Genomic DNA, 11,025 nt, shown 5'->3' on the forward strand with positions numbered 1-11,025 from the left:
AGGGTGAGTAGGAGAACACCAATGGGGCAGGGATGCATTCTGATTGCGATGGTAGTAGGAATAGGATGCACCCTTCATGCCCTACTAATATGGCCTAGGTTCTTGAGGCCTCCTTTCATTGATATAACAGAGTTTTTCAACCCCACCTTCAGCCCCTTGGCATATAACCTTCAATCCAGGAAGGGAAGGAAACTTATCTGTGGAATGGTTTTCCTCATAGACTGAGAAGACCTCTATAATATTTAGTGGACATTCATTTCTGGGGTGCCTCCTAATGCATTTAGGGAAAAATATAGCTAAACCTCTCTCTTCTTCTTCGTGTTTCCTCTTGATCTGCATAGTATCCATTCATAGAGAAAAGGTGTACATAATTTCACTTTTAAAGTCCTCCAATATGTTTCCAAATTCACTCTTGATAGATGTGTTGGAGGAAGAGTAACTGGCTAAAGCTTGACTAGCCCTACCATTCTTTCTAGCAGCCCTAGAATGGTTTTTGAACATTGTCTTGATATCATTATAGGGTAGTTGATAAATTTCCCTTCTAGGTAGTATGTTTAAGGTTTCCAATATGTCCTCCATGATTCCTATAAGAAGGACTAACTTGAGTGATTCAAGATCAAAGGGTGCATCTACCCCTTTTGTAACTGAGTTGGAACCTCTCCTCATAATTCTCCAAGGATTCATCAGGTCCTAGGGTCATTCTAAAGACTTCATCTTTGGTGTCTTTGGACCTACAATAGTCCTTGTAATTGCAGTTGAAGAATTGTTTCATTTGAGCCCAGGTAGTGATGTTATACCAAGGTAGACCCATGAACCAGTGAAAGGCTTCATCCTTGAGGGTGGATGGGAATAACTTCAACTTATGGTCATCAGAGATATAATCATAGGTTCTGAAGATGGAAACAAACTCAAACAAGAAGGTGTTAGGGTCCTTTGAGGTTAGGCCATGGAAGTGAGGAAGGGAAGAGGGACTTATGTTTTTCATCCTAATATCTCCATTAGTCTCTCTGATGGGAAAAGCACCCTCATTTCTGTTTTAAGCCTCATTTATTTTTTTAGCCATGGTGTCAGTGTGTGGAATGGTCTCTTCTTCTTCTTCCACAATAGGCTCTTCAAATATTTCAGGGTGTTTTCCGAAGGGATCTTCTAACTCTCTTGCAGTAAGAGAGGGAAGCTAACAGTCACCAAAGGAGAGGGAAGGTTGACTATTTGATGGTGTGGGGGTATTTGGAAAGAATTTCCCTAAAGTTATCTACTCTTACGAGGCATGAAAGAAATATATTTTTCTTGTTTTTATTGGTTTTTTTCAAAAACAAATGCAAGACAGAAAGGAAAGCAAGATTAACATCTATCTAGCAAATGAAAAATAGAAAGAAAAAGTAGAAATTACAGCTATCTAGACACATCTCCGGAAATGACACCAAAAAGTGATGAGCCTCACTATTGTAGCAAGAATGTTGCAACTCCTAGGACTACAAAATTTACTTTATCAACATGTGGTTTCGTACAAACTTAGAGGTGACAGTGCTATATACACAGTAGATGCATCATTCTACTCATGTCACTTCTCAACAGGGCACTTTACCATTATAGTTCCATAACATTCCTCTATTGGACTGAATGGAGTTTGACTACTGACAGTGGAATGTAAAACTATTTCTAGTGTAGGAAAACTAGATTCTTGTCAATTCAAGAAATGAAAGTTGCTAAGTTGTAAATGTTATGATATGACATAGATCATCTAGCTATGGAATGACACAAATCGCTTGCAGGAAGGAAACTATGCTAACCTTTCACTTGATCATATAGCTACTAGAACTACTTGAAAATAGGAATTTATTCTATCATTTCAAAATCCAAACATACATACATTTAATTATCTCCTTCACACTTGCAGAATAGATAAAAGTCCTAATTGCTAAATTCATAAAAATAGAAACCAAATCTATATGGTCTTGCAGGAGGGGAAGGAATGAAAAGGCTGGTCTAGGTGGAACTTCTAGTCATGGAGTCCAAGCTGAGGGGTTAACCTACTCCTACACTATGCTATACTACCATTTCATGTCACAATAGAGTCAAAACAGGAAGCTACAGGTTTGCTATAGGAAACTGCTATAGGATGCCATGAACTGTTACAGGATGTCTTGCACTGCTACAAGAAGTTGGCTGAGAGGTTTTGAAGGAAAATAATGGTGAGATGAAGTGTTGGAAAGGTGCATGAAAGTTGTGTAAGGTGTAGGGGAGGTGAACATCACCCAAGGCCAAGCCCAACACTTCAAGAAGACTCGATTTCCCTAAGACATCTCGCTCATGGTGGCTGGAAAACAGAGGGACAGAATATGGCTGGTATGCTTCAACAGAAAGTGGAGAAAGCCTAGGTGGAGTTGGTTAGATGTGTCCCTTCCTCCAGGTCAACAATCCCTGTAATAAAACATGTTTCTCTTTTGATTTACAAATTATTTCACGTCAACATGGAAAATATGAGTTGAATTTAGAAAGTCTGACCTAACTATTGTTAGAGACTAGATCTATTGAATGGACTACCTTCTAAGTTACAACAATTTTAAGAAGAAAACTAACAACTGCAAATATTTCCAAGAAATTATAAATAATTATATAGCTAAAAATGAAACTTAACATAAGCAATGAACAAAAGACAAACTTTGTTTTTGGGATGTGAGAGTGGGATCCCCTAATCATGATACCATAAGGGAGATAGGGTAGGGGTCACTGTCACATGATTTTCTGGTATATTTTCCTTCACTAGACTTCAACACTAATATACTCTTTAAGCTCATGAAAGCGTGTATAAGAAACAACTTTGATCAACTTTCTAAGCTACAAAGAAACAAGAAATAAAACTTTAGGAGTAAATTAAAATTCTAAGCTTATAATACCAATACAAAGGAGAGGAACTTCTGCTGCTAGGGTTGGGCCCTAACCCAAGACCTTCAACCCTCTGAGTCAACACAGTACTAGATCAAAATAGAATTTCTCATTATCATAAAAATTTCAAATACATCATAACAATAACAGTCAAATGTGTTCAAACTTAATGGCTTCTTAGCTATAATAAAACTTTGAATCCTAATGAGTCCCTTAGATTGCTTATTTATACAAAAACTAGAGTTGCCAACAACTCCCTAGAAAATAGGGATACTGGGCTCCCTAACTCGAGAATAACTCTTCCTTGACTATAATTGGCTTGGGTGCCAATGGACTCAGCTTGCTTGGCTTCCAGTGAGATCGAGTTGATGCAATAGAGTGGGAGAATATTCGAATGATCTAAGGAGCTAAGGAGGGAGACCACTTATTGGATTGAAGGGCTCTGGACCCAGGTTCAGAGTTAGTTGTCCAAACCAACAAAACCCTTCACTGTCGACCCTTTTGGCAAAAACCTATGTATCGCAGGCTATAGTCTCACCCGGGGCAGTATTGGGGGTTGATAGAACCAGGTTCCTACATCGAGAGGTCTGTGTGATGGGTTTCTGTTACTTCTAGGGCTTTATACCGACCTTAGCGAACCCTAACCCTTAAAATGCAGAAATCACACTAACTTTTTTATAGCACCATTTACCACACTTGGTAGATTTGATGCTCTATGATATGGCCTAGGGCAACCCTTCCCTACCAGACTTGGTCCATTTTCTAAAAACCAATGTATTAAATCCCATACGTGATTATGCTCTATATAAAGAGCATGTCCACATGGTTCATCCTATATCCAACATGCGTATATGTGTTAAAACATTAAAAAATATATAATCTCCCTTAGTTCGAGCGAATTTTACGGGTTTTACCAGATACCCACCTACTATATCCCATGGCCCAACTGTTTCCCAACTGAAAAAACTAATTTGGAGAAGTATAAATATATCTCCATGGGAAGGCATAAGGGGAGGAGGAAGGATTAGATATTGTTATTATAGTGGATTACATCCCCTTCTACACTCTCATTCATAGGAAACCCTTATTTCATTCTTGAGATTTTCATCATCCCTTCATGACATCCTTGTGTATACTTATGTAGGAGGATTGTTGAGGTCTGGGTAGGATGGATCCAGAGGATGGTTTTTCTTGGAGCTGGCAGATGACTCAAGTTGTAGTTGTTCAATATTTTCTTTAGCTTACATTAATAAAGAGGTGTTATCTTGTTCTTGATGATTATGGTGTTTATGCATTAATTTGTGTCATGATTTGCTTATAAAATCTTACGTTAATGCTTATATGCTTACATTATTATATGATCTAACCTTGATATCATGAACATGCTTTTAGTTATTTTTGGTGTATATGCTTTTCCTTGAATGAATTGTAGGTCTTAAAGTGCAAGGAAGAAGCAGAGGGTTTGAACCCTACGGGAACAACCTCAAACGTAGGACCTACGAGTAAGACCTTGTGTACCAAGTTTAATTGTTAAAGTATTATGAATGCTTATTTGTATGTCTCTTTATGTTGTATTCCCTCAGCTCTATTGGGGTTCCCAGCCTAAGGCCCTAGGGTGATTCTACATGAAACAGAATTAGAGACTCCACCAGGGAAAGCATTCTTGTTTTTCCTAGATTGGGTTGTTTCTTCTTGATCAGGGCCTGCTTAATTGAATTATTTCCTAGGCATCAAGTCTGATCTTTTGGATTAGCCCTGGATTTTTTTTTTCTTTATTAAGCTTTATATACGTGCTTTTTAGAGGATACAGTAGCGTATGCATGCTAGTTTCATCAAAGAAACTCGTGTATACGCAAGTTTACTTTGTTTCAGTCGTGTATACATGCTCCTTATTCTTTTCACTATCACATATACCTTATTTTGAATAAATGTTTCAAAATCTTGGACCCAGTTAAGATTGTTTCCTGGTGGTTTTTATTGTTTTCTGGTCATTCACTGTCGGTAAATCTCTTCTTTCATGCAAGTTTTTAGTTTCTAATCTTCTTCTTGTTGAAAAACCTATTCAACCTAGGGTTTTGGGTTCAAGGCTTTTTGTAGAAGTTCTTGGTTGTTCTGAATTTGCGAAATAAGAAATTGGTTACAGTTTTGTTTATAACCCAACTTTCAGATTGCTTTGCTTTGCTTTCCTTTTTTGATTGACCTATTTTGCTTTTCATGGTTTTTGAGTGCCTCTTCGGCGATCTTGAAAGTATTTCTTGACATTATTTTGGTTTGCTGAAGTCCTTTATACTGGTATTTAGATCAATCTATGCAAGTCTGTAGTCCTTTGTCGTTTCAAGTTTTATTATATTAATAATGTGCATAACTTGCGAATTTTGTGACTCTTTATGCTTGTTGTTGGTCTTGGAGTTTTGGTAGTATTTGTGTTCTCAAAAAATTCTTTGGTTTCTTTAAAAAATAAAAAGACAAAAACATTGTTCTTGCCTTTCTTTTTCTTTTTAGTTTTTGGTTTTTGGTTTCTTCATTATTTTTTACAATTGTGAACTTTTTTCGATTGGTTTTTCTTGGTTTCGAGGTAAGTTTGTCATTGAATTTGTTCCCTCCTTGTAGTCAAGTTGGCCTATTGATCTTGTGAAGGAACACATTTTCTTATTGTATGAGAATCCATAGAATCTTGCACCATCATTATAGTTTGCATTAAGTTAGTTTGCACTACAAGCATTTTAGTCTTTTTTTAGATTTTGAGTCTGTGGAGTGTGTTTTCTGAAAAATAAAAAATTATTGCTTCTACAAATTTATTCATAGAACCTTATAGAAATCTCTTTTCATCGAAGAAAAGTAACTGCATTTGCATATAGCTAAGTTTTTATTGATTTTTTTGCGACAAAACACCACAACTTTCACTCTGATTTTACCCATGACCTAGAGAACAATCTTTTAAAATCAAGCACTTAATTAAAAAGAACTAGAATATTTTTTTATTTGTCATTAATTACATCAACAAGTCTAACTCTTTAGGACCTTGGAATAGGTGAGTGGAGAGTTAACTCTCCAATTTCACTCAAATTGTTAAACATAGATGTTGAATAATGAGTGAAATCTAGTGTTGTTAGAAAGATCGAGAAAGATCCTTTCTACTCAGAGTCAAGCACAAGGGATAGTGAAATAAGGAAAGAGAGATACCCCCTCTTCTACTCGTTGGATCCTGCCCTGAGACTGTTCAGCCTGGTTTTTGATACCAACTGGTTTTCATAGTTTCTATTCCTAGGGACCACATAGGTCACTGTGGAGGGAAATCCCTTGGCACTTGAGGTAGACATTGCATCAGGTTCATTAGTACTTCTAGAGGGTACCCTTGTGAAGCTTGGGCACTTGCACTAGAAAATTATTTTGTCTAGGGGTCAGCATAAGAGTTGTTGTCACCTTCGCTGGTAGGCTTGGGCCATCATTATCCTAAACTATCTTCAGAATGTCCTTTATTTCACTTTCTTGTATTTTGGTGTCCAATCCTCATCACCCAAAATGGAAATACTTGGAAGTTGCTTGATTGATTGTATCTTCTAGGGACTTTGTCAGAGAGTGTTGTTTTCTCATAATTGGCCATAGCTTTATAAAAATTTTAAGTCTTTAATTAGTTCTCTTAAATAATTAAAAGTGGTTGATCAACCAGTTCTTCGGTCTAAGAGGCTTCGTGGCATTTCACCTATGAGTGCAGAGCCTTCTTCAAGAAGGCCTAGGAGCAATTCTACTGGTGATTTCCAATTAGTGGTAGTGGACATAACATATATTGATCCTCTAGTTCAAGCTATTGTTTCATAGAATAGACCTAGTGTAAGTCGAGATTTGGAGAGGAACACTCCAGTCCTTTGTAGATTCCTATTCCCATCGGAAGACATTATAGAGGTTGAAGAACTCCCTAAGTCTCCTGTAACTCCTTCTTCTCCTCTCCCTCTCGATTATCTAGACATTCTATTATATGTCGGGACCATGACCCATAGGCCTTCGAGCCCTGGTCTATATCGGTATTTCCCTTCGATGGTCACTACTAGGAGCATGGTTTCAGCTATGAGTGCTACTAGTGTACATACTCCTTTCTTAGTACAAGGAGGAGGTACAATTTCCATACCTTCAATCACCTAGCACTGCAATCTTTGGCTCTACCTTCATTCCATATTTGAGTGGTAGCACCTAAGATTTTGCCTCCAACACTAGTTCTTTCCCCTTTGGAATGCCTTCCCATGCAATTTCTTCGGTTCCATTAACTTTTCCATCAGTTACTTCTACATCTATGACTTCCATGGCAAGTGGATCAACTTCTTTTCAGGGTTTCTCTTTTAGGAGTGGTCATATACCACATTCTAACCTATCTCTAAGATCAATACCTTTTCCCTCCAAAGGTCAAGGTTATAATCCTTTCCAAGGATGGACTAATCTAGCTGTTAGGAGCTTGGGAGCCAGGAATCAGTTCTCTTTCGGCCAATAGGGGAACATTTCATACTCCTTCATGAGTTCATTTCAGATTTTTTCTCCCTTTTCTAATGCATGGAACCCTTACCAAGGGCTTTCTACTTCATGTAATACCTCACTAGGGGGTAATTTCACTACATATGGAAATTTTTTGGCAGGGGTTCGAAAAACTCTGAATTTTTCTAGGCTGCAAGGTTTTCCTTATGGTTTCAGAACTTCTAAGAATCACCTCAAGAAACTTGGTGCCTTCAAAAATCCAGGATATTCTTTTCATAACATTGGGAATTCTTCCTAGAGTGGGTGGAATCCTCAAGGTCCTCCACGCTTACTTTTCCTGGCAACTTTAAACTTGTTAGATCTATCAAAGTTGACTAATGATCCTATCCAATACAACCTGGTTTGGCCTCTGGTTCCAACCAAACTTCCATAATACATACCCAAATTTAAAGAGAAGACTGGTGAAGATCCAGTTGACCATATAACCACATTCCATTTATTGTGTTCGTCGAACTCAGTGATTGATGATTCAATCAGGTTGAGACTATTTCAATGCACCCTAAATGGGAATGTGGCTAAATCATATATTGAGCTTCCAGGGGGCACCTTCACTTCATTTGGTGACTTGGCACCATATTGTTAAATCATTTTCAGTTGCTCATTCGTTATAATTCTAGAACTAATATCTTAGCTAATTTCCACCAAGACTAGGCAACCAACATTTCTAATAGCATCTGGGAATATAGGAGAAGCAAGAGGCTCATTAAAGCTGATATTCCCGAAGAATTCCTTCTTGAATGGTTTCTCAAATATTTGCAGCCTGAAATTTCTAAGGATGTATCGCTCTCTGGTGTATTCACCGAAGAACAGGCTATTTTTAAAGCCCAACAGTTAGAACTCATATATTCTCAATTTGGGATTCTTGAGAAAAATTTTCCTGATCCTCCTAGATCTAAGGTTGATCTTTCCAAGCCAAAGCTGGTTCCTCATGCCGACGGGCTAGTCAGATCAATTGATAATAGCACGGCTAACCTACTAAACCAATTGCAACAATTTTCTTTGCAAACTTGTTCTTCTATTCAGGAATCACCATCAGTTCTCATGCTTTCTCAACCTTTGTCTATCAATGTTGTTCAAAAACTTCTAAACCTAATGGAAACCAAAAATCTGATGGGAAGAAAAAAGGACATGGTAAGAAAAGGAATCAGGATGGGAAGGGAAATGAAACTAAGCTCGGCAGTGATGTTGGGGAGGGTAAAAAAGAGTCCGAGAAGAAAGTGAAGCTTCCATGTAAGTTATGCAATGGTGATTGTTTGACTCATATTTACCCAAAGATCTATGATGCTCAGCGCTTATGAGTTCTACAAGGGTCTTCTAGCTCCCAGGTTGTGTTAACTAACCCTTTTCCCTAAGGGTAGAAATTGTTATTTGACGTGGATCCTAGTACCGGTACCCCCTAGGGGCAGCCAGGAAGGGGAAAATCCATCAACTATTTATATGATGTGTTAGTGTCAGTCTTGTCATACTGCCATCAGTGATAAAAATCTTCTCTTTTGCATTTGCATAATAGGAGTCCCATACTGTAAATTTTCATCACTCCATTAGGTCATGGATCCACTAATGGTAGAGGTGACTTCAGGTTTCCCTCATGAAATGTACTTGCTGATCCTTTTTTCTATAGTCTTTAGTCATGGTTCATTTTCATTCTGCAGTTTCATTTCATTAGGTCATAGGGTTTGGTCCCATTAGGTTTAGGGTTTCCACATATTCAAATTTGATGGTTAAATGCCAATAAAGATCAGCAAGGACATGAGGATGCCAAATAAACTCAAGCATAGTATCTGGAAAGTCAAAAGTTGTTCTTTTTAAAGCTTAATGTAATTTTCACCTCAAAACATGTTTTGAGGTGAAAACAGAGTATTTTGTTTTTATTGTCATTTCTTATGTAATTTCATGTTCCTATATGTAATATTGATTCCTAGCTACTCCTAAGCATCAATCCATACTTCCTAGCTACAAACATTGCAAAAAAAAATCAAGTCAGCATGAGCTAATCCACCTACAAAGGAAAAAGTCAAACAAGCATTAAAATAGGGTTTTCAAAAAGGCAAAGAACATTGGAAAAGTGGGTTTTCAAAAAGTAAAAATCAAAATGGTGCCCATATATAAACCCCTTTCATTCTATTGTCATTTCATTATGTTATTTTGAAAGTTAAAGAAACCAAAGGAGAGGAGAAAAAAATGATTTCTAACAAAGCAGGGGTGGCGCTGCGCGTAGGAAACTGGCATTGCGCTTCTGAAGTTGTTTTCCTGATGCTGCCTATAGGGAGGAGTACGCTGCGTGTAGGGCCTTGTGCTATGCATAGGGAATTTTTTCACAGTGTGATTTTCAACGGGCGTTGTGCGTAGCACGTGGCGCTACGTGTTTGTGCAGGAGCACTGTGCGTAGGGCAGCAAACAATAAAAACACTCCAATCTTCATATTTTGACAAATTTCCTACAAATTTCACCTTGTACAAGTAAGTACTATCACCTGCTTGATGATTTTCTTGCGTATGTGAAGTTTTAGACAATTTTTCATTCCTAATATAAATTCCTAGTGTTTCACTATAAACCCTAATCATTTTGTTTTTCTCATTGCCTAGTTTCATAACTAAACCCCTTACCCATCATTCCCTTCACCCTCATCTACATTTCACCATCTATCACTCATTCCCTAAACCCTCCCCTCACTCTCATGGTTTGTCCATAACTACCTAAGCTCACTCAAACTCATCCCTACAAACCCTAGAGTATCCCATTCATTCCCTTTTATTGTCTAAAATTGTGCAAACTAAGAAAGCTGGTTAAACATGAATAGAGGTGACTATGATTATGATGAGGAGGATACAACAAGTGATAGTTCAGTTGAGAGGAGAAGGAAATAGAGAAAGCCTCATAAGGGAGGTAAAATTACCAGAGAAGAGCCAACCAACCTAGTAGAACTACAGGCCTCCCCATTAGCAGTTTCTTGTTTCAGACACCTTCAATGTTATGAATTCTGTGAACTAGTGGAGAGAGTTCAGTTTCATCATGAATTGGCTAGACTCTTTGTAGCCCACCTGTACAACAATGAAGTGACTCTTGCAGGGGTGACTTTCATAGTGTCACCATCTATTATTCCAGAGGCCACCAGAATTCTTGATGTTGGTGAGAAATGGTATAAGGCTCAGGACTTTGATGAGCATTATTATGAGCCTTACATTAAACCTCAGTACAAAAGTCAGGTGAAGAGGGTTTTCCCTTTCAAACTTTTGGAGAACAGGTATGTCCCCTTGATGAGGATTATCATCAAATATTTCACTTGTGACGGCAGATTTTCTAGGTTGTATACTTACCATATCAGGCTGCTCATTCACTTTACAAGGGTGAAGATGTTGAACCTCCCCTACTTTTTTTTTAGAAACATTGATAAGATGTCTTACATTGTGCAGAAGAAGCCATACCCTCAGCAGATGAACAGCATATATCATTACTCCTTGATCAAAATTATTGTTCTTCATCATCTTAGTCTCTGCAACATCCCTTGGGATACTTTCGTTGCTTATGATATGTTTAGGGTGGGCCAAATTCCTCCATCCATGGTTCAAGAAATAGGTGGGCCTTCTAGTCATGTGGAAATAGGAGAAGAAAACA

The sequence above is a fragment of the Pinus tabuliformis genome, chromosome 5_1, assembly GCF_031772625.1.
Source record: "Pinus tabuliformis cultivar Carrire ecotype Pingquan chromosome 5_1, CPIR1, whole genome shotgun sequence".
Taxonomy (NCBI): domain Eukaryota; kingdom Viridiplantae; phylum Streptophyta; class Pinopsida; order Pinales; family Pinaceae; genus Pinus; species Pinus tabuliformis.